We start from the raw sequence: 25,212 nt of genomic DNA on the forward strand, positions 1-25,212 counted from the left end.
ATTGTGGCCCATTATGACCCCGAATAGGCACGTAGGACATTGATGAGGAATAATGACATGGGGTGCAGAGATGTTTGTTGGTAGGTAGGTGTGGAGACCAGGAGGACCCACTGAACACTGGGCACCACCATGCTTCAAGTGGAACAGACAACTGGTGATGCTGTATGCACATGTAGTGACTATTATACCACAGTAGTAAAATGAGTTAACATGTGTTTTATGTGCGCCAAATCACAGTAGAATCTGTACACTTAAATCTAATTCTTACACACCTTTCTTACCCACAGCGGATGGTGTTTATCCTTACATTTGCAGCTTAGAGAGGCAGTGCTCACTTGCTCCGGTAACATTGTTGTGCTCTGCCTTACACTGCCTAAACCAAAAGGATATCTTTATTCTCTTTGAATTACTAAATTCTCCCCTATGTGCACTGGAAAGGCTGCCAGACTGTATGAGCAGCTGTTGTGTATGACTTCTGGTAACTCCTATTCAGGACTTGCCAATGAATACCTACTGCATGCCTGGCTTTGAGCACTAGCCAGCTGGAGACAATTAAAGCCCGTTATTCTCATTTCATTTTGCGATTAAAAGAATGCAGCTTAAACCAACCTGTTACTTGCACTTAATACATATTCGACTCTTTTTCGGCCCAAACAACTCCTCTGTCTTCTACAGTTCAAATCTATAAATGCTGCTTAATTGTCAATGACTCAATTTGTCGTTTGTTCTTGCTATCCAGCAATCCTGGCACCACCACACTTACCCTCAATAAATCCTTGCTGAACTCTTCGAGAGTGTCACTTGGATGGGATGGACACTCATTGAAACCTGGACAGTGGCATGCCATCTGTGTCCTGATTTGGGGTGAAACTAACAGGTAGTCACTAGTAGTCCAGATTCGGAATAGGTTCCAATGTTTTGTTGCCTGTAGCAACTTAATTTCAGAATTAAAATGCAACCTAGCAGCTGGCTATTTTTATTAGTCTTCCTTGACAAAAGTGCCCTCCATTGAGTTATGGTTGGGGTGGCCAAAGGGGCACGTTATCACCAGCCACTGTGAGACGTTCGGCCAGGGTGGTGTGGGGAGGATCCCCTGGCCAGCCCCACCATGCCATATTTGGGAAAAACTGGCTCGCCAAATTATGCCACAAAATGGGGTTTGCCCTTTAAGTGATCTTGGCTAAATGGTGCACGCTTATGCCCATGCAGAAATTCCCAATACAAATCGGACATGAAACTCCAGGGAAGCAAAACTCTTCTATAATTTAGGACCCGAGAGGTGAAATTAGCACGAGATGAGGTTTTAGCACTGTGTACAAACCAAATTGAAGTGGTTGTGACTTGCGCACAGGAACAGGAGAAAGTGAATGAAGCTGCAGAGAGCCTAGCTTCATTGCCCTTGTCACTCTTTGTGCATGCGCAAGTCGAAAATCCAAGTTGGCTGTGCAAGCCTTTATTAGCTCACCCTGTGGGGCCAACCAGTGATGGGCAGAGGCAAGGAATGCTGCAGGGAGCCTGTGGAGCAACTTCAATATGCCAATCATAGAATAGCAAACCCTGTAGTTCCATTAGACTGTGGTAAGACACCTGTGCCCTGTTAGCCTGTGGAGGACCCGGGATGCATTGGGACCCTATTTGGGAGGGCTGTTTGACAGACGTGTCAATTTTTGGAGCAAAGCCATCTTTTGATGAGGCAATACTTTGACGATGAGAGGAAGAGCCTAAAGACTGGACAAATCTCCTGCTTCTTAAGAAACCAACACTGGACCCTGACCATCACAGCAACTACTGCCTCATCACCCATCTTGCTTTCCTAGATAAGATCCTTGAGAAAGCAGTAGCAGAAAGTCCTACCAATCTGGTTTCAGACCCAGATAAAGCACAGAAACGGCTACCATCCAGGGGATTGATGCTCTTAAAATCCTCGATGAAGGCCATCCTTTTTTCCTAGTTCTCCTGGACCTCTCCACAGCATTTTACACACTAGGCCACCATACACCCGCAGACACTCTACATCGCTGCATGGGGATCAGCAAGATCGTCCTCAGCTGGTTCAAATCCCACCTTGCTAATTGCCAACAGTTTGTACAAATGGATTCTTCAAGATCATCAACTCTTCCCATCACCTCTGGAGTCCCACAACGATCCATCCTGTCACCCATGATCTTCAGTATTTACATGGAACTGCTTGGAACCCTCCTCTCTTCGCACAACATCCGTATCCACCAATATGCAGATGACACACAGATCTACCTCAAGATATCCTCCATCGAAGACATCCACAGGCTCAAGGCCTGCCTCACATTGATCTAGTCCTGGCTGTCCAGTGCTTACCTGAAGCTCAACCCTTCCAAGACTGAATTCCTACTCCTGACCAACAACACTGAACCTCCTGATATCCAGACCTGGATCTCTGCTATGAACCTTGAGAGCTTTACAACCCAGCTGGCCACCTTTTCCAAGTCTCTGGAGTTCAAGCTCTACAGACACTTCACATTCAAACAATACATAGCAAGGAAGACACCAATGTCTTGGTACCAACTTTCTCTCCTGTGTAAAATCAAGCCCTTCGTCCCAGAAAACAACTTCAGATCCGCTGTCCAACCCTTAGTCCTCTCCCACCTGGATGGTGGCAATGCCCTCTTGTAAAGCCTTCCGACGACTACTTTGTCATCCCTAGATGTGTCCTCATCAAAGACTCATCAAAGGACTCTGCAAATCAAATTCAACCACATCATCCAAACCCTCCTCGAATTTCACTGGCACGCACTGCAAGCGCATATCTTCTTCAAATCCTGTTACATCCTCTACAACACTGTCACCCTGAAGTCCCTAAGCTACTTTCTGAGAAACTCTGCATCTCTGGAGACCTGCGATCCACCAGAAGTAAGGAAGTGTGCAGATCTCTTACATTGCAGTGTGATGAACCAGGAATGAGACACGGACACATAGGAGTCATGTTGGTTATTATAGACGTATTCAAATAATAAGAGGGTTAGAAAATGCCTTGCTGCCCCTTCTCTAACATGCATTTCCCTACCTCAACCAAAACTAATGGTCTGTCCGATAACAAGATGTCCAAATCAAAATATCCTGCGTCCGAAATCCTATTCTGATCCTCGAATTCTAAAAGTAACTCTAAGGTGCTATGGGTAATGTCTTTGGCTTGAAAAGTGCCCAAATGTACAAGTTCAACAAAACGTATAACTCCAACAAAAAGGCTTCCACTAAGATGGTGTTCACAGTTCCTGGGAATGTCTTCCTTCCCCAAGTTTCTTTCCAGCAAAATAAAAGTTCCCAAAATGTAACCAAGTTCTTTGAAGCTCAAGAAGATGGCTTCCTCTTCGTGATATTTGCAATTTTACTTCACAGACTTGGCTCCGCCTGGTATGCTCTCCTGCAGGGCTTTCTTACACAGTTCGCTCAATTCACAACCCCAAGGTATGTGTCTTCCTTAAGATTCTTTCTCACGAAACACCTGTTATACTCCCCTGGCCACTTCTTCAGTCACACAATTTGGGTGCGAGTCCCAGCCTCGCAAATGCCTGCATTTCCCTCCTTCCAGGACTTAGTTACAAAAGTTTCACAAGTATCTCAATTTCAGGTGTGGGTCTTAGACTCATATTAAACTGTGGACTTAAGCCTTTATCAAGCTTTTAATATCCAGTTGGACCCTTTCTTAATCACTTCTAAAGAGCTTGTTGCCCTCTCCCATGGTGCACGGCACTTGCTGTGAACAGCCCAGCGTCCCACCTTCCCCAGCTTGCCTCACCAGTTATGTGCAGCTGCTTCACCGTCCTTCGTGAGCTTCCGTGGTTGCTGCTACACTCCAGTAGGTTGGGAGAGCGTCTCATCCTTTTGCCACTCTTCGCCTGGCTTCTGCGGTCTAGAGGCAGCATTCCCCTGTCACTGCCTGTGCAGCTAGAGGGCTCTGGTTCTCCTGATTCTCCTTCACAGCCGGATCAGCAGACTATACGCGTTGCACCGCAATTGGTCCGCTCCTCTCTTCTGCAGGCCTCGCATGGAGCTGGGCTCTCACTGAGCCTTTTCTCTTTCGAATGGGAACCGCCTGCTCCCGTCAGCATCTATGGCTACATCGGCTGTTGGAGATTCAAAATTCCTGCCACGATGCCACTCCCAACAACTAGAGCACAGTGTGGGCTTCTGTGCTCTATTGATCTTCATAATGTCATTCCTCCTCCTCGTCCCAGTATCTTTAATGGACTTATATATATGAGGTTGATGGTCAGTCTTTGTCATTACAAGATATTGTGGGATGCCATCAGCAAGTCTTGTGAGAGGTTGAAGGGGGTCACCACAATATGCCATAAAGGCATGAGTAATGGAGGGGACATCCCTAAAAGAGGCAGGGGGATACCATGTCTCATCTGATGATACCAATCTAACCCCCCCCCCCATGAGGGTTGCCTCTCCTCATGTGATCCTCCCTCGCATAGCAACCCACAGGGCCAAGAGCAGGTAGTGGCTGCCATACCCTGGCCAATTGAGAAGAGGCTACCTCTGTGAAAGGAGTGAGAACATAATCAGTTTCATCAAGGCAGGAAGGAAATAACCAGATGATCGGCCTTATCTGTCTATGCTTCACTACTCTGGAACCTCCTCCTCGTCAAAATCAGACTTGCCCCATTGCTTCTACAGTTCAGGAACAAGCTCAAGACCTTTCTCTTCAAGGAAAGGCTCCTCCCTAACACCTAGGTCCACACATGTTGCACTCCCCATCCTACCTGAAACTCTGTGACCTGCTCCCCACTGTCTCTTCCCCAGGTTGCTTATAGACCCCTTGCTGCCAATTGCCACCTCCTGTTAGCTCCCCACTCCCCTTTTCTGTGTTTCCCTCCCTGTGTTCTTCATCCTATGATTGTAAAGCGCTCTGTTGCTTTCAGGAGCTTGGTCTGTGCTTAAAAAATACCCTAATAATGAGTAGGTGATGTGAAGGCATCATGAAGTAGACACAGACAATTGAATTAAAGTCTTTTATTCAATAAAACCTTTGTCCAACATTATTTAACTTGCCCTACGCTAAGTCAGGTGCCCCGTCGCCGAGACAAGGGAGGAGCCCTTCTCCCCTGCCCCGACCTGCACCAGTAAGGGTAAGAGCCCCTCCAGAGCGGCGACGCTACTCCGCTGATTTTTGACCTCCAACAACTGCTCTGAATGCCACAATTCTTGAATACGGGTATTGCGACCCCCTTGGGTACCCCCCTGCCCCCCAGCCCTGGCACCTCGCCAGCCACTGTTCGAGAATCTACTTCCATTGACCGCCATTACAGGCAACGCAGTCAATGGCCGCCACGTTAGTCCTACTTGACTAACGCTTTAAGCCCAGCCTGCTTTTCAGCCGCGGATTGGCTGCTCATCAAAATATCACACCACAGCCCGACCGATAAGCGGAAGCCGTGGTAGGAAGCCCCAAACAGAAGGGCCAACAAAAGGGCCTGTCTGCCCCTGTCCGTGATGGTGTGCGGTCGGTCGAGCAGTCCCCCTGCTCCTCCACGTATCTCTGTAAGTACACCACAACTAAGTGTCTCTGCTCCCCATATACACTACTCCGTGATGGTTACCAGTCATTTGGTCGAAAAAAAAGGTTGACAGGACAAATGGTCGACACTATTTGGTCGAAAGACAAATGGTCGAATTATTTTTTTTTCTATTTTCCCTTTTTTTTTTTTTTTTGGGGGGGGGTCCCCCAACCCCCTGTTTTTTCTAAAAAACCCTTTTCTTCCCTAAACAAAAACCTAACAAATATATATATAAATAAAAAAAAAATTCGACCATTTGGCTTTCGACCAAATTCCGTCGACCATTTGTCTTTCGACCAAATGTCTTTCGACCAAATGACTGGACAGCCTCCGTGATCATTTACCTACAAGTGATCACTACAGATTTTAATGCTGTGTGTCTCTCTCCACTGCACACGCAGAACTCTGATTGCCGTACAACGGTGCGTGCAGCTCACATCCATTTTTGTGTTTTACTAACATTTATGAATGTCATGCTACGTTAATTGCTCATATGTACTTGGCTAAACCTAACCTACCTAACGGATTGAAATGACTCTAAGCCTTAGCACTCTCTGCAATGTTTAAATGTTGACCTACTTACCGAGCAAAGTACTATTACTTACCGACCAGTAAGGATCGTCAACTAGCACCCCACCACCTTAAGCAGCCTCATCATGTGCTCCCCACATGTGAGTATATTACATTTAGCATATCGTGCTATATCCCTCTTTTTAGTATACTGCATTTAATGTACCCTGCTATTTTATGCTTTTGGTAGCATACTGTATCTACGCTCCATGCCATATTTTGTTATGGGCAGTATACTGCATTCAGCCTAACATGCCTTTTATGTTACTGGTTGTATTCTGCATTTAGCGCACCCTGACATTTTATGTTACTGGTTGCATTCTGCATTTAGCACACCTCACCAAATTGTATTACTGGTATTGAATTGTGTACTTGGGCTTTTGCCTGCTAAACCGTGCATTGATCTGGTTTATTTTAGTCCTATGCCCGCCTAACCGTGCATCATACTGTATATTGAGCCCCATGACTGCCAAACCTAGCCCTGTGTACATCTCTTTCCAGTCTCATCCTATACTGAATACAGTTATGCTAGGTTGTTCCCATTCTGCATTATCCAAGATAGCATTCCATGCACAGGTAATCACCTATTGGTATTCAGAAATGGCCTATCCAGACTGGCATGCCCTAGACACTACTCTATACCCTGCCCAATGCCTTTCCTTCCACCCACCTCACCATTTCCAATTAGCCTAGATTATGCCCACAGCTCTAGCTGTACCACCAGGTTCCCCAGGCAAGAGCCTGTACCCATGGATCATACAGCAGACGACTCCATCATCCCCAAGACTACAGTAGATTCCAAAACCAACCCCATGGTTGGAAACGATAGGACTCTTTACCTAAGATCACGCACCAAATTACTCCATACTCGCCTCACACCTCCCCTCAGGATACCAAAACCACCTAAATCCAGTGAAAATACAAGCCTCATACTGCCTTGACCCCTAAAAGAACCCCCAATGCCTCTCAGCCTCAGACGCCCAAGATTGTTACTGTAGTTGAACTGAAGCTGCCCCTTAGCCTCAAAAGTGCCCTCATCAACGCCCGGTCACTAGGAGCTCATGCATTCGAAATACACGACTTAATCACTGAACAAAATCTGGACCTATTCATAATCACAGAATCCTGGCTTCACCAAGCCTCGGAACCTCTACTAGCACTGGCTATCCCGCCCGACTACAATATCCTCAGAGCAGATAGAACTCGCTGCAAGGGAGGTGGTGTAGCCATCATAGCTTGGAGTAATTTACAACTTGGATCAAGCTCCATCGAAGACATCATAGGGTATGAACTTCTGCTAGGCAAATTCGCTATGAATGACCAAAGCACGATCAATATTGTAGTGATATATAGAACACCCAGCGCCAATAGTCACCCTGAAATAGACATCCCACTACTTCTTGCACCACTCATCAAACCCAATACGAAATACATTATCCTTGGAGACCTGAATCTAGGTTTCCACGATGACCAAGATCACAAAGCTGCAATCCTACATTCAACACTCAAAGACATGAACTTCACCCAACTGAAGAATGCTCCCACGCATATCAAGGGCAGAATCCTTGATTGGATCCTCTCACTTAATACCAGAATAACCATAGATTCAATTACCCCCCTCGGCTGGACAGACCATTTATGCATAAAATTCACCCTCATGAGCGATGAACCCAGTCCTCCCAAGACTAAAATAATGGACACTCTCGAAGCCAGAAATCCCTGAAAGCTTACCATAGAGAATTTTGCCCCCCCATCTTCAACAAAACTCTAGAAACGAACTTCGTCGTCAGCAATGACCCATGTATCATTGCAGACTACTACCATAAATACCTCACCCTGACTATTGACGAAGTAGCGCCTATTACAACTAAAATGTGACGCACTGACACAAAGACCCACTTCTGGTTCAGACCAAGAATTAGTTTCCCTACGAAGAATCAAACGCTCCCTCGAACAGGCCCATAATAAACATCCCACCCTTGACTCCGTAAAGCCTTCAAGGATGCCAACAAAATCTATAAAACAGCAATTATCTCCCATAAAGCCAATGCATACAACACACGTATCAGCAATCCCTCATCAGATTCCAAAGAACTCTTCTCTATCCTTAGAGAATTAGAAAATCCCACCCCAATCAAGACCCCTGCCAATTCCAGTAAAGAATGGTGCACCACCATACAAGACGCACTCTCCTCTAAAATTGCGCGGCTGCAAAACAAAATAACCACCAAAAGATTGTTATTAGCAGATAAAAATGCCTCAACCGCCAACCCCCTACCCATCACCACTGAAAATCCTAACTCCCTATTCCACTTCGCTCTGGTCACTCAAGAACTAGTGCTAGACACTATCTCTAAATTAAAAGCCTCGAACTGCAAAGGGATAATGTCCTAGACAAATTAGTGAAAGCATGCGCATCCACCCTCACCCCTACCATTACCAACTTTGTCAATTCCTCCTTCAACTCTAACACAGTCCCAGCCAGCATTAAAGAAGCCTGGGACACCCCATTTCTAAAAAAAAAAAAACAAACACTGGACCCCACAGTACCTACTAATTATAGTCCAATAACAACGGTCCCATTTTTACTTAAACTCATAGATAAAATAGCATACATACAAATCCAAGCACGCCTTAAACAGAACCTGCTCCTCGGAACTAGACAATCGGGCTTTAGGCGAAACCATAGCACAGAAACTGCCCTCCTGGATCTCAGAATTCGAATGGACACTATCAGAGATTCAGGGAAACTCTGCATACTCTTGCTGTTAGACCTCTCTGCATCATTTGACCTTGTGGACCACGACAAACTATGCACATCACTAGCCAATGACTTCAACTTCTCTAATGATGCCACTATGTAGATGAAATCCTTTCTTGCCGAAAGTACCTCTAGAGATGCCATAGGCAAGGAAGCTGCTGATCCCATCCCAGTACCCATCGGAGTACCCCAAGGTTCTTGCCTATCTCCAACACTCTACAATGCCTACACGAAGCTCCTCTTCTCGGCATTAGATGATATGGGTGTCATCTACACCAACTTTGCAGGGTTCCATGCGGTAATATCCCCGCAAAAATATCAAAACCAGAACTGCGTATTGCTAAGCAATAAGCCCAATCTTCCTCTGTGGGGAATTTAAAAATAACAAGTATTTTAATCCATTTATACATAAAGGTTGACTCCCAAAGCTAAACTATCAAAATAAGGGGTTTAAATGTCACTGACCTCTCCCGGGAAGTTGCTGTGTTCCGGTATCAAGATCTATTCAAAGGAAAGTAAAACGGTAACTAAAGGCAAAGAATCTCATTTGTAACATGCTAGTCTCACAGGGTTGGAGGGTACATAGTTAACTAAATTCGATCACTCACCCAGTCTTCAGAATGAAGCTCTCAGGAGACTGGGAAGCGGCAGAAAGCGGCACGAGAAACCCTAAAAATAGAGTTGGTGTCGATTATTCATGGGTTTATATGCGTCCTAGTAATACAGTGTGTTTAATAGAAGCTGATCCAGGGACGGTATAATGGCCCTCTGTGGCCAGATTCAATGTTTAAACGAAAGGCGTGCATAGTGCACTCCGATGTTTCGTGGTTCCCAGAGCGACTTCAGGGGAAGACCGCTCTCGGAAGCTGTACGGAAGTTTACCGAGGCTCACCTGTTTACAGAAGCTCTTCGCTCCGTGCCGGTTGCTGCAGTGTCCGCTGACCAAATGCCTGTAGCGTTTACTGTAGTCACGGCAACCCCGCGCATGCACGTGAGGCTCATTCGGAGTCGGCCTTGTTGGTATGAGCGCAGGTTCGCCATTGAGTAATCATGGCGACACATCACGTGATTTTTCCAGCAAAGTTGTTTTTTGTGTGTGTAGGCTCTTACTTACTATGGAAGATTCAAAGGTCCAAAGGACCCAGGTATATTCCAAAGGATTGGAAAACAAAGATCTAAGTAATTAAGGATACTAGAGATTGTCTATATATGGAGGGAACACATGATTCCCATATACACGGCCATTGTAAATGTTTACATAGGACGTAATGGATGTGAGTGGGGGCACTACCACGGTACAAGCTGTAACCGCGGGGTGCCCCCATCTCTCATCTGTGTATAGGTCGTTCACTGAGTGTTTCTAAGTGACCTTAGTCTGTCGCAATAGATGTAAGTAATTAAGGATACTAAAAAGTGCCTATATACAGACGGAGGGAACACACGATTCCCAGGCATTCTGATTGTTTACATAGGACGTAATGGATGTGAGTGGGGGCACCACCGCGGTACAAGCTGTAACCGCGGGGTGCTCACATCTGTGTATAAGTCGTTAACTGGTGGTTTCAAAGTAACCTTAATCTGTCGCTCTTCAGAGTGATAATGGACCTGTTATTTGGGTGTAGATTAGTCAACAACAACAGTTACATCTAGTGATCTACAAGTATGATACATCACAACAACATTCAAGGAATTGTTCATCATTACAAGGTACAGAAGGACTTCCAAACTGACAACATACACCATCAGACAGAGAACATCATATATGTAATATGACCATTTGTCACCCGCTAAGGTGGGCGGAATTCACAAAAAACACATAAGGTCAAACTCTGAATTCATGCCTCGAAGGTTTAGAGAGTCCAGAAGTTCAATCCACAGTATCTCACGTTGTGCTAATTTTCTTTGCACATTGCCCTCTCTCCTGCCAGCTGTTACTTGTTCAAGGATAACACATTGTAATTGTGCCACTGTATGTCGTGTCTCTAAAAAATGGACCGCCACAGGGGATTTTAAGCTTTTTCTACAAATGTTGGACTTGTGCTCAGTCCATCTAGTTTTGGCTTTTCTGGTAGTCATACCTACATAGTAGAGGCCGCATGGGCATTTCAATTCGTATACTACGATTTGAGCATCACAGGTGCATGAATGACGTAGCTGTATATGCTTGCCTGAATGGGGATGTGTAATGTAGCTGCCCTTTATGATATTGCCACAGTGCTGGCAATTGTAGCACGGAATTGTTCCTTTGTGTTGAGTTGAGGTACTGGAGGAGGAAATCTCTGCTTTCACCAGACTCTTACGTAGAGACTTGCTATTTCTATATGCGAATGTTGGTAGGTCTGGAAAAAGATGTTGCAATTGTGGGTCTAGTTGTAGCATTGGCCAATTCTTCTTGATCACCCTCTTTATTCTCGTGCTCTGAACCGAATAGGTTGTGACATATACCAGTGGTTCTCCAGGTTTTGTAGGTTTGGGTACCAGTAATGTTTCTCGGTCGATGTTTGTAACTTTTTCTGCCACTCCGGCTATCAAAGTGGGGTTGTACCCTCTTGCTGTAAATTTAGTTTCCAATGTAGTTGCCTGACGGACATATTCCGTATTTTCAGAGATGTTCCTCCTGTACCGCAAAAACTGGCTGAAGGGTACGCTGTCAATCGTCTGTTTAGGGTGAAAACTTGTAGCGAGTAATAAACTGTTCCTATCAGTTTGTTTGGTGTAGATCCTAGTCTCCAATTTCGCTTCAGACACATATACTTCTACATCAAGGAAATGTGTGGTTGTCGTGCTTATTTCCGTTGTAAACTTGATACGTGGATTCATCCCGTTCATTGTGAAGAATTCTTCTAACTCCTCTTGGGGGCTTGTCCAGATACCGAAGATATCATCTATGCACCTCCGATATATTGAAAGGTGCCTCATCCACCTTGGTGATGTGAGGACGTGTTCATTTTCTAAATAGTACATAAAAGCATTTGCATAGCATGGTGCCATGGCTGCTCTCATGCTGGTGCCCGATGCCTGAATGAAGTATCTATCTTGAAATTTAAAGAAGTTGTTACTGAGAACAAGTTTCAAGAGGGTAAGGACAAACAGTCTATCACCTTGGCATTTATCGGTTTTAAGTATGAGCCATTCAATGGCCTCTAATCCGGCTTTGTGGGCTATGTTGGTATAAAGAGACATGACGTCCATGGTGAATAATATGTCTCTTCCATTCACGAATTGTGTGTCTTGTGTGTCTTTCAAGAGTTGCAAAAAGTGCATTGTGTCCTTCACGTATGTTGGTGTTTCTTGAATCAAAGGTTTGAGAATTTTGTCCAGATATTGTGCAAGGGGTCCAAGGATACTGTTGGTAGCTGCTATGATCGGGCGTCCTGGAGGTTTTATCAGTCTCTTATGTATTTTCGGTAAAATGTACATCACTGGCATGATTGGATGTTGATTTTCGAGGAAGTGTCGCGATGACCTCATTCTCTTCAGCCTCATCTAACACTCTTTTGATTAATGCTCACACTGTTTCTGTAGGATTCATAGGTACTTCCAAGTAAGTGTCTTCATCCCTCAACTGGCGTTCAATTTCGTCGAGGTAATCTTGGTTGTCCATTAGAACAAGGGCTCCTCCTTTGTCTGCTGGTTTGAGGATTGTGGTCTGATTGTCTAGGAGGTTTTGCAGTGTCTGACGCTCTATTTTTGAGAAATTTCCTTGAGCATCGGTTTTAAATCGAATCTTCTTAAACTCATCCAGAACTGTTTTTTCAAAGGTTGACAGAATATGGTTTTGTATTGGCGGATTGAAGGTGCTTTTTGGACTGACTTCCAGAAATGTATGTGGTTCCTTATCTATACTGTCCTCCTCCAATGAATTGAAGAAAACTTTGAGCTTCAATTTGCGCATCAGTTTGAAGAAATCTATTTTTTCACGTAAGAGGGTACTGTTGTTCTTGGGGACAAAGGACAAGCCCTTCTTAAGGACTTGTATTTCCATCTTTGAAAGGCGGTACGATGAGATATTAACTAGCAGGGTTTCTTCGACCCCTTCTTCCTCTGAGGATTTCTTCTTTTGTACTCTTCTAACTGGCTTTTTTCTAAAAAAAAAAAAGCTGCAGCGTCACTATTTATTTGATCGCTAGCTGGAGTGCCTGAGGGCCCTGATGTGGCTTCTGCCGTTCGGTCTGGTGTAACTTCTAATTCTGTACTGGAGGCTTCAGAGGAAGTATTGCCAGTCGACAGTGATCCTGTTTTACATGGATTATTTGGATTAGGTTTATTTGGGTAATGACCGTAGTAGGCTTGCCAACTGTAAACTATATCAAGTTTGTAATCTTGTGTATCCCGTCTGAATTTCCTAATCTTTTTGACCTCGAGTTCTTGTTTATAATTTGCCAGTTTCTGGTTGGTTTCCTCAAGAATTTGTTTCAATTGGTCAGCTGTATAGGCCTTACTCAGTGAGGTTTTTAATCCTTCTATATCCTCATTCAGTGTTGTAAGGGAGTGTGCTAATTCTTCAATCGTTAAGATTATTAGGTCGAGGGAGCATTTGTTAAGAATTAAGTGCCAACATTTGACGAAGGTTGGGTTTTCCTTACATAACGTGGGTTCAAGGTTCACACGTAATCCTCTTGGTCTCCTTTTTGTAGTATAGTATTGTGCCAGCGTGGATGCATGTAACTTGAGGTTGATCTCTCTACGAATTTTCCACTCTAATTGTCGAATTAGTGCCTCAGGTTTATCCGTTGCTGTGAGTTCAGTGCCGGCTGTTTTGATCAGCCCTAGTATCCTTGTAGCCGCCTCTTCTCTGAAGGCCAGAGTTTCAGCTCTGTTATTTGTGGTCTGGTCTATTTTGGAAAATATCCCCGCAAAAATATCGCCATACAAAAATATCGGCATCTTTTTTGCAGTGATATTAATGCATGGAACCCCTGCATTATTTTTAAAGGAGCGGGGGACACCCCTGCAGCCCTGCTCCCAAAAACACCCCAAATGATCCCCCCCAAAAAATATCGCCTATGACTGTTCCTGACGACCATATATACGGCGATATTTTTGGGTGGAGATCATATGTAGTGATAACCTTTGCAGATGACGCCCAGATCCTCATACCCATCTCAGGGAATTATGACCAGGACACTTTGACCATTAACAAAATATACGCCATCATCCAAAACTGGATGGTGCTGAATAGCCTCTGCCTCAATGATGAGAAGACTGAAGTTCTCATTGTGGGATCCCCAACTAAAATAGCTGCCCTCCATTCAGATTACACCTCTATTAATATCGACGGCACTCTGATCCCAGTACTCAAGCAAGTAAAAACATTAGCCGTATACCTAGACGCTAACCTCACCATGACCAAACACATCAGTACGCTGTCATCATCCACGGCTTACACATCCAAACCTATAGCAATTCATGCCTCCTACCAATTGCCTCACCCTGGCTAGTGCGTTGGTAGTATCCAAGTTGGATTACTGCAATGTGCTACTGCTAGGGATCTTCAATACCAACCTCAACAAATTGCAACTCTTGCAAAACAAGCCTTAAGGCCAGCATTAGGGATAAAAAAGTTTGATATTTCCAAAATCAGGAAGGATGCCCACTGGCTACCCATAAAAGTCAGAATTATCTTTAAAATTCTCTGCATCACACATAAATGCCTTGCCAAAAAAGCCCCAATCTATCTTAACAACGTCCTACAGAAAAAAGAATCCACCAGAACACTGAGATCTAATGACAATCAACTCTTAGTGTCACCCCGCTACAACAATACAAGAGCAGGGGGTAGTAGCTTCTATATCCTAACGCCTAAACACTGGAACTCCCTCCCCACATACATCAAAAAAGAGACTTCTTTCCCCGGCTTTAAAAAAACTGCTGAAAACCTGGTCATTTAACCGATACTACTATAATGGTGCTTAAACCAATACCAGTATAACACCCTCCTGATTAACTTGTAAATAATGTTCTTGTGTGTTTGTGTATGATCTTTTGTTGTAAATAACTACTGTACGCTGTTCAAATGTATGACCAATTACTAAGATGTCTGTAACCACACCGTGATACCACAGGGTCTGGGGTGTGTCGAATGAATGAATGAATGAATTAATTAATAAAAAATGGGATTGCCCTACCTAAATGAAGCTAAGGATAGTCTGGCAGGATGTCCAAAGTAAATATCTGTCTGTGTCCAAAATCTATACTTGCCCTCACCTCTATTTATATACAATGTGTAGGGATGTCAGCCTCATAATAAGTGTTCAAATAACGGTTCTGAGCTTCTTCCAGCTATTGTAAAATGTTTCCCTTCCCTCAGGTTCAAGATAGTCCACAGTGCAAAAAGGGGTTCCCTTACCCAAACTTTCAAGTCTTTAAACAATTCCAAAAACGCAATTCCTTGGGATACTTCCCAGCCCTTCAGGTTAGGTTATCTTTCACCAACTTCACAAAGTTCAGTTCCTTAATATCAATTCACACAAGATTTCCTTTATATTCAATCACAAGCTTTTTTTTTTCAAGCTGTTAAGTGGCTTTTCCATAGGTAGGTGTCCTCGTTCTAGGCGTAGTTGTCGGACCACACGGTCTGCCCATTACAGGTCACGCCTGCTGTCCCAGTGTCACCCTTCCTAGGTTGACTCACCAGTCAGTGATTACGGCGTTCCAGCTAGGTTTCCGCTGCCACAAGCTCTCTCTCTCATATGCAGCACCACGCTCTGTCTCCCCAGTGGCTCTCCGTGGCTTCGCCCCCACCATTGATGCATCTCTCGCAGATCGGGCCTCACTTTACAGCTTCGCCTAGTCACGCCGGTTCTTTTTACGTATTCTGCCATAGGCCTCCAGCTTCCTTTAACCTTGCTTCCTGCTGCATACACTCTGCATCTTTCCGGGGTTCTCGAAACTCTATCTCCCACGTTGCCTTACTGCAGAGGTCTGCTCTAGTCCAGCAGTCCGTACACCTGCTTCCACAGCTGACTCCATGTCCTTCATTCTTGCTGCTTTCTCTTCTTCGTCCCAGTACCTGACTGGTGTCTACTGGGGAACAATCTATTGGAAAAATCGAGAAGGGCCAGGTAATAGCCTACAAAGGCCTGGGCATGTCGAACTTGTGGGAAAATGGAAGTGGGGGATACCGCGGCTCACCCAAGGGTGCCTCGCTTCGACTCCCCAAGTCTCCTCCCTTGCATATCCACCCCCAGCGTCAGGATCCAATAGCGACAGCCTTTCCCTGGCCAACTGGGAGGAGAATATCGGGGGTGGGAGGTAAGAAGTGAGGATACCCGTAGAGCGGACTAAGAGAGTGAAGTGTTGAGACTCCTAGAAACAGCTTAGTCTGGTGGCTTCTGCTTAGCGCAAATTCTGGGCCATGTAAGAGTTGGCCCTGGTAGAACATCCAGTATACCCCCAAACTAGTGTTTTCTATTATTGACCAGACACTGAGAATTGGTCTCCACATCAAGTGAAGTCCAAGGAAGCAGTGCATTAAGCAGGAAGATTAAGAACGAAGCGTGGGGACAGTTTAGTGCCGAGGCCCTGAAATTCCTAGAAAAAATATTTTTGGATAATTAGAGAGCTATTTTACTTACTGGTGCCAACTAGCTGGGAAGCAGCCTTGTGGTTGGCGGGTTTCAGAGAACCTTTTAGTTTTTCTTTCCTTGAGAAAACAACTTCACCCACTCCCTACATTTGGTCAGCCAACAGGAAAGTGTACCAGAGGACAGACCTGTTTTGAAATGGTATCATGGCCATCTTTAAGTTTACGATTTGTACCCTATATTTGTCAGTTTTGCTGTTGAGTGGAACTAGCCCCAAATAAAAACCTCAACGTATAAAACGGTTGGTCTGGCTTTTGCACTTCCCATTGATTGGCTTTACCCTTTGCTAAGAAGGCCAAGAATATAGTTCATTGGTCAAGGAACAACGCAAAGTCAATGTGCATTTATTCAGTAGTGAACAGCCTGATATTCGTGGACAGGGAGATGCTGTGCTAACCATCTCAAACCTTGGAGGTAAGAAAACATTTTGGTTTTGTCTATGATGCCTCAATGTAGATATGAATGACTATCACCAACTTGCTGTAATGAGAAAAGGTTTTCATTTGCCATTCGATAAATGTTGCATTTGTCCAGCAAGTTGTTCTAGACGAAGACATCCTTCATTGTGGCTGGCAAACTAGTGAAGTGGTGATGCCACTTGACACAGTATTTAATGTGCTCAGAATGCAGAATTCCTATCAAGAGCACACTGTTGGCAAACTGCGTCAAGCAGATGCATGTTTGCCTTTGTTCACTTCTGACCGCAGCCCAAATACCATCAACTTGCAGAAAGTAATGCGCATCGTTGGCGAGCTTGGACTTGCTGGCTGTGTTAGAAACTAGCAACTATTTTCTTGGAGATGACATGGATACTTGGAACTGTATTTTTAGAAGCCTTTGTCAACATTAACTAGCCCACCATATTATTGTGCTGAGCCTGACAACTTTTCTCATACTAAACTTTCCTTACCCTAACCACAGTAATTGTGCACAGAACAACCTTGACTAAGCCTTTCACAATTTCAGCCACACTCTACACCAATAGCCAGGCTTTGCACACTTAACTTTGTTTTACACTAAATCTACAAACCCTCACCTATACCCTAATGCACAGTCATTCACACTCTGTGCAACCTCAGCCGTGCTCTGCAGACCCTCCTCCCGACCAAAAGTTGCTTTCACTCGCACACTGCAGAATTCTGTTCATGGTTGCTGCGGAGTGTCTAAAAGGCAAAATCATATAGGCGCAACATTTCTTCTGCCAAATAAGAACCCTTGTAGTTTATAAACTGAGTTGATCACCCCAGAGGTGCTTGAGGTTTAACATTTGACTTTGAATATCGTGCTGCAAACGTCGGGTCTTGTAAGAGACCTGAAAAACAATCTAAGTTCTACATCTCCCTTGCCACTTTAGGCTCACTTCTTTCATTAAACTTAATTTGTACTTAAAAAATAAAAAAGCCTCATCAAATCGCCAATGTTCTTTATGATGTTACTTCTCTGGGCCCAAACCATTCCCCTTTGGAGAACCACTTTGAACACACATTGTAGCCCCTTTTCATGGTCTTCAGATATACCATGCACTTTTTTTCCACCTCATCACACGCCAGACTAAATGTCTTGCCACCTTGATTTGCATCCGTTCTCATGCACCATCTTACCTATAAAATATTCTGTTGTTTCTAAAACCCTCTCCCTTGGTTTCATGGGCAGCATATATTTTCATCCCTGCAGTCCTCCATCTATAGGGTGAACAAGGAAAATCATCCTCTCACTTCTCCAAGTACATGTATTCGGATTCCCATCTCCGTATTTTCTCGTTCACCATGTGCATCTTAGTCCTCTATTATCCTTTTCACTGGATTGAATCCTTCCTCGCTTTCCAACTGCCAGACATGAAGTTACTCACATTCTTTTACTCCCAAAATGTATTATAGGAATTCAGAAGGGGGCTAATGCGAGGTGTCCGTAATGAGAGGCGGACACATAGTTGTAGGGTTCTCAACATTAGCCATATTTATTAAAAGATGGGATTGGAAACAGGCATATCTTGCCCTTGCCAAAAGAGAATGATCCCTATATATGAAACCAAAACTAAAGCAAAGTGACCTTGTATCCTCGGGAGGATAGCTCAGCGGCAGCGTGCTCGCCTTGGAAGCAAGACGACATGGAGCAACATGGGTTCGATTCCCCTGGGTCCGCGCTTAGAAACCTCCGGTATAAAGCGTGTTATAAATAACCTATCATATCATATATCCAAATTACCTCTGACCCTCACACTAACATACAAAATATGAAAAGGGTACAATAGACTTTGTCTTTACTTTCATCAAATTTTGCTAATTCATATATATATATATAATTTCCGCAAAGCAATCCTTATCTCTAGAGTTTAGCTTCCCTTCCCCTGAACTGTTTCAGAAAAAAGTAACATCACAGTTCAATAAAGGTAATGACAGTGTCTCTTTTCCACTGATATTCCCCCCCAAAACGTTCTTTCTATGATACAGTTTTACTTATATTGGAGAAAAGTCTTTCAGGCTGGCAGAGCAGAGATTCTTTCTGTAACGCAAGTTGCAGTATATGGTAAAGTCTTTTATGGTTTTTAGGATGGCCAAGTAAAAGTAAAATCTTCAACTTTAACAAAAGACTTAATAAAACAAAAACTCCTTTTCAACACAAGGTTCAATTTCCTGGTGTACTCCTATGCCAGGAATGTTCTACTGAAACTCTGTGGATATCCTGGTTTACACTCGTGTGAAGAATATCCCCCTCTTGGCTCACACAGATTCCCTGTTGTACTCTCCTACCGGGTATCTTTTCCAAACGGTTCACTACCTGATGCTCTTATCAGGGTTTCTCCACAGCGTTCACGTTTCTCGAGATACAAGGGGGCATGACCAGCTGCCATGTAGAAAGGCAGCAAAACAGCAGAGTTCCCACTTGATCCTTTAAAAGATTTGTATGTATGCATCGTTGTTGTAGGGATAAGAAGCTATGGTGCTCCTGACCATTGGTTAGAAAGCTGGTGTGGAGAAGCTGCAAAATGGTGAAGAAAGAGGTGCCGAAAGAACGCATAAAAGGAACCCAAGATGGCGTCTGGAGCCTTCGTCCGCACCGACTGAGGAACTGGTTGGTGAGAATGGCAGTGTCTTCCCAGCTGGAGTAGGCGGTCCCGAGGCAAGCGACAAAAGGCAACGGACTGTGGCAGTGAGGTGCCGTGGCAAGTGTGACTGGTGGAGCCGAATGCACAGAAGCAGGGACAGAGTGGAGAAGTGGAGTCGCAGAGCCCCCCCAGCCTGAACAAGCAGGAAGACGCTAGGACACTGAGCGCACCACTCATTAGCAGGCACCCGGCCCATGGACAGGTGAGAGGGTTGCGGCGGCAAGGCGAGTGCACATCACGGTAAGTTGTCCCGATAAGACTGCCGCCGCCTACGGGTGCATGAGAGTAACGCTCAGTGTCTTTAGGATCAAAGACATCTTTGCGCACCCTGCCTGGCACCCTACCCTACCCAGCAAATGGGGGAAGCCGGGACAGAGACACACAGCTTAGCAGAATAAACACACCTCACACAGCGAGGCCCACTAGGGAGCAGCTACGAGCACAGCTATTTATAAATGACAGTGCAAGCAAAGTGGCTATAAAAGAGGGTGCTGGGGACTCTGCAACGGGGTGCCCTCAGTGCGAGCCACTCGCAGTAATCCTTTAGCTGGCAGGGGCACCCAAACCGGCAGAACGAGCTCTGGCCACACCACGAAGGACTGGGCGGCAGAGGAGGCAGGAGGAGCCAACAGACCCCCTGGCTACGGGCGTGCCGCCTACAGAAGCGTATTCAGAGAAGTGCAAATTGGCAACAAAGTGCATAGCGTAGTAACCAGAACTACAACTGCAGAAGTAAGAACAATTGGATCACAGCACCTCTGCATCAGCTTAACAAGAACACTAAATCTCAATGCCAGACAAGAACCGGAAGGGTTAAGCCAAACAGATGGTGATGGAGGCCTACACCGTAAGGGAACGAAATGGCATCACAGGACCACTCGGCGGTTGAACTGCTGCCTACGCAGGTGGGACTGAAGGAAGAAGGACCTATCCTGGCAGCAATCGCAGCACTGAAAGCTGCACTGGAACATAAAATTGATGCAATCACCATGTATGTCAGACTACTACGCCAGGACATACGTGCGATGAATGATCGCCTAGGTACAGCGGGACAACACGTACGGGATAACGCGTCTAACATTGTGGGCACCCAAACACAGGTGGTGGATCTACTGGAAAGAGCGAAGACCCTGGAACACTGAGCGGTGATAGCTAAAATCATGAACTATAATGATAGAGAGAGGATTCTAGCTTCCTTGAGAGAAGGGGGAACCATCACAAGGGGTTCCTCCAGGTTGGTGATATATCCCGACTATATGACCTTGGTGCAACGACACAGAGCAATGTTTGGGCAGACCAGAGAACGGTTAAGGAAAGCAAATCTACGATACATATTGATCTACCCAGCGACATTGAAGATCTCACATAACGGAAGGTCACATTTCTTTGAGAATTTATTTATTTATTTTACATTTATAAAGCGCTCACACAGCCCGCAGGCATCGAGGCGCTGTTACAGGAATTGTTAGTTTTTCTTAGTTGTGTAATTGTGTTTTTTCTTTGTCTTAGTTACGTATTTATAACGCGCTTAAACACTCAGAGGTTTCTAAGCGCGGACCCGGGGATCGAACCTGTTGTTGCTTTGTGTCGTTTTGCTTCCAAGACGCGCACGCTGCCGCTGTGCTATCCTCCCGGGACTGCGATGGATGCGCACCCCTGGTTGGACGTGCAGGGATTGCCGCAACTACTGAGCAGGAACAACAACGCAGCGTAAAGTGTCAACAAAGTGGCATGCATAAAGCTGGCTCTTCGATCACCGGCACATAGAAGGAAAAGGCGGGAGATAATGAACAACAGCTGGACACATGGCATAGAGACACCAATCACATCTCTTTGAGAACACGATGGATGCACACTCCTAGATGGATCCGCATGGACTGCCGCAACTGCCAAGCAGTAGCAACAACTCAGCGTTACAAGTCAAGGAAGTAACAGGCATGAGACAGCTCTTTGGTCCTTGTACAGGCACCCACAACCCAGACGGAAAAGGCGGGTTATAGTAAGATGACAGCAGGTCACACACGGCACAGAGATGCCAGGAGTGAACAGGCGACTTGCGGACAACCACTGAGGGCAGCTGCCACGTTCCTGTGTGGTAAACCAAGATGCCAGTTGTAAGGCATCTAGCTGCTGCGCGCTAACCGAGAGAGGGGAGGAGGGTGCGGGAGAAGCAGCTGAGCCTGAGTGAACAATGCGCTGCTGGGCTGTTGAAGGTTTTGGGTAGTTTTTAGGTTGTTGAAGCTACGGCTTGTTGTGGTGGGAGGGGACGGGGGAAGTGGACAAACAGATTGGCTTCGAGAGACTGCAACCATGCTAAATTTGGGGTATCAGGATGTTAATCACCAGGAAGAGGCTGCTGCACCGCCATATCCTTTAACAGGGAGTCATTGCATCTCCAGCTCCTCCCAGGGCCTGATGACCTCCTCATTCCCACTGAGCCTCTCACCATATTGTGGTCAGACCACGGATTGGAGTGACCTGAGAGTCCAAGACCTGTGCCTTTGAGGTCAAGTCTACCAGGACCAGGTCTATACGTGAGAAGGAATAATGTACTGCCGAGTAAAAGGTATATGGCCGAAAGGCCACCAGGGGGCACACAGGCTATGGCAGCTTGAGTTCTGAGCTCCCGCCGAAGCTGGGCTGAAAATGTGTTTGAGCCACCCCGGAGACCCCTCAGCGGGAACAAACCTGTGCAACAGTGAGGAGAACCCCCAGGGCACCCTCAGCGATGAATGGGGACCCCTGTGTGCCGGAGTACGGGACCCGTTGGATCAGGAGGAGAGTGGAGAGAGTTTCAGCGGCCGAAGAGACACGGGAGGAGCCGTTGGTCGTTGGGGCTGTGGGTTCCCGCTTGCGTCTCTGGCCCCCCTCTCCTGCCCTCTGCCTGCTGGTGCCGGAGGATCCAGGGGGGACCAGCCACCGACGTTGGAGTGTGCAGAGAGCTTCCCCCCATACGGGGGAAAGTCGTCATTGGAGGCCCTGGCCGAAGTGGGTGAGGATGCGTTACCCGGGTGCTGGAGCACGGGGGCATGCAGTGGGAGTGCCGGGGGCCCTAACTTCAGCACAAAAGCCCATGGGGCCCCAGGAGCGCAAGTCCACCCGAGCGCCCACCGTCCTGAATTGGGTGGGACAACCGGAGGTGCGGAGGCCAAAACCGCTGTCGATCTGGAAGATGGGGGGGGGGATCGCTGGTCTCTGGTCCAGTGGGTCCCTGCTAGAAGACTCTGACTAGTCAGGGACCCGGGCGGGGTGTGGGGGCCTGAGGCACTGCAACCTGGTTAACGGAGCGGTGGGTCGCTCTCTCGGAGAGGGGCACTTGGATTGACGTGAGGCCCGAAATCGACAGATGACATCAGTTGAGGTGCGGGGCGCATGTGACTATACTCCGGGTGGGTGGCGGCCCCTTGACCCGAGCCCAGGGCGTGTGCCCTCTCATTTGCAACTGTGTGGGGGGCTTTAACTTCTGGAGTGGACTGGGAAGCCTGACCATCGGACACCCCCCCCCCCACACCCTGCTCCGGAGTGTACGCCCAGGGTTACCGTACCCACGGACCCCACTACTCGCACCACCACGCCTCAGCAGTGTAAAGAGGGCCCAGGACTACTTAGGTAGAACAGACAGGGTGTAAGGCCCCCACCTGCCATTGGTGGGGCGTGTGCCTGCCCATTGGTGCATTTTCTAAGGAGGACAAGATAATTATAAAGGGGGCAATCTCACACCTGGTCCCCTTCGCCGTAGTCCATCGGCTAGAACCGTGGAAAGATCATAAAGCGGGGCCTGGGAGGGACGCCCCACACTCCCCTGGACGGCGACGGATCCTACGGTGAGGCACACAGGGAGGCCGGATGAGCTGGCAGAAAACCCTTCCAGAATACCACTATCAGGAGGTAACCAGCAATAGCAACGGCCTGGACCGAGAAAGTGGAATGGCCCAGCTAGAGACCCCGTCGCAGTCTACCACAGCAATGTTAAGGGGCTTCGCCGAAGTCCTGCAAGAAATTAGGGACATGAGAGCGGACATTGCCCAAAAAATTGAAAAAATGGATCAAAGGGTGGGCAAGGTTGAGGCTTGAAACTAACCAATTGTCATCTGTGACCCTGGAGGTGCAAATAGACCTGCTGCTGACGGCCCTGGAGAAGAGAAATGAGGAGAGGGCCAGGCAACTGGATGATTTTGAGAACAGGGAAAGGAGGAATAACCTCAGACTTTTTGGGGTCCCGGAGACAGAGGGTGAAGCGGAGAGAGATTTGAGCCGGGTGGTGAGAGAAATCATCAACCTCCTCTTTGCGGACGGGATAACAGAACCAACGTTCGACCGCGTTCACAGAGCTGGGGGCAGAGCGGGGGGCCCCCGGTCTATCTTGGTCCGGTTCCAATACTACACTAAAAAAGCGAAGGTGCTGGAGGAGGCCAGGGAGATCACATACAACAACGCGCAGGTGTAAATTTTCCAAGATCTCACAACGTGTACACTGGCTAAATGTAGAATGTGCCGCCCCCTAACGCAGCTGCTGAAGGAGAAGGGTGTGCGCTTCAGATGGGGCTACCCCCTTCTCCCTTTCATTCGACTATATGGGTCAGCGTACGACTTGGTCATGGAGGACGACATAAAGGGAGGTATCCAGGACTATGTGACGGAGCCGACCCCCCGGAGGGGACCCACAGAGATGGTTGTGGAAGACGTAAATGGGCTTGGGTCACCGGGAAATAGGAGAAGGAAGACAAGTTCAAGAAAATTTAAGAAACTGAACGCACCATCACTGACGAAGGGCGGGCAGCGGAACGACATGGAAGGATGAGGAGCGGGCTGCCCTGACCCATATTGGAGTGTGTGTTGCAGATCCTGGGGTCTAATCCAAAAAACAAGGTCCCCCTGAACAGCAAGTATAAGGGGATCTCTGAGGGGGTGTCTTGTTGGGGGGGGAGGGGCTCATTGATAATATTTTAAGGAGAGCCTGGCAGAGGTGGGCAGGCTGGTGGTCCGGCCAGGTGCCAGCAATGGTCGATCTACTTGTCTGGACGCCGGGGAGGGAGTAAGGGGGACAGGGGAAAGTTGGGGGTGTTAAATTTGAGGTTGGGAAGGGGGGGCAGTTGTGGAAAGGTTTAAGGCCCACCCAAAGGGGAGGGAGGGGGGGCAGAGGGTGTACAGTAAAAGACGAGGAGAGCTGGTGGGGGATGGTGCTCTGAGGATGCTGACCGAGAGAAAAAGATTCCTAGATGATGGCTGAAAGTCTGCCGGCCCTGGGAGTGGGGTCCCTGAATGTGCGGGGCCTGAACACCCCTACCAAGAGATCCTTGGTCTGTAGAGAATTCAGAAGGGCTAAACTTGACTTACTCTTCCTCCAAGAGACACACTGGGTATGAGGGAGGGAACCAAAATTGCGGTGGGGAGGGATCGGAGATGTATTCTGTGCTTCGCACAAGACCAGAAAAAGGGGGGTGGCCATCTTAATGGCAAGGGATGTGGGCTTCGACATGGAGGCCATGTTGAAAGATCCGGGGGGCCGATATTTGGTGGTGAGGGGACCCTGCAGGGCACCCCACTAACTCTCGCTGTGGTGTGCTGCCCAAAAGAAGGCCAAGCCCAATTCTGGGAAGAGATGAGGGACAGACTGCAGCTATTTGTTCAAGGTACGGTGGTGGTGGG

At 46.8% G+C, this 25,212-nt stretch overlaps 1 protein-coding gene across 6 annotated transcripts in view; it reads left to right on the forward strand.

Moving 5' to 3' along the window:
- Nucleotides 1-25,212, forward strand: part of RPS6KC1 (ribosomal protein S6 kinase C1) — a 1,976,431-nt gene that overhangs the window by 495,996 nt on the left and 1,455,223 nt on the right. The gene's annotated exons all lie outside the window — the stretch shown is intronic.

The sequence above is a fragment of the Ambystoma mexicanum genome, chromosome 4q, assembly GCF_040938575.1.
Source record: "Ambystoma mexicanum isolate Mex_15411 chromosome 4q, UKY_AmexF1_1, whole genome shotgun sequence".
Taxonomy (NCBI): Eukaryota; Metazoa; Chordata; class Amphibia; order Caudata; family Ambystomatidae; genus Ambystoma; species Ambystoma mexicanum.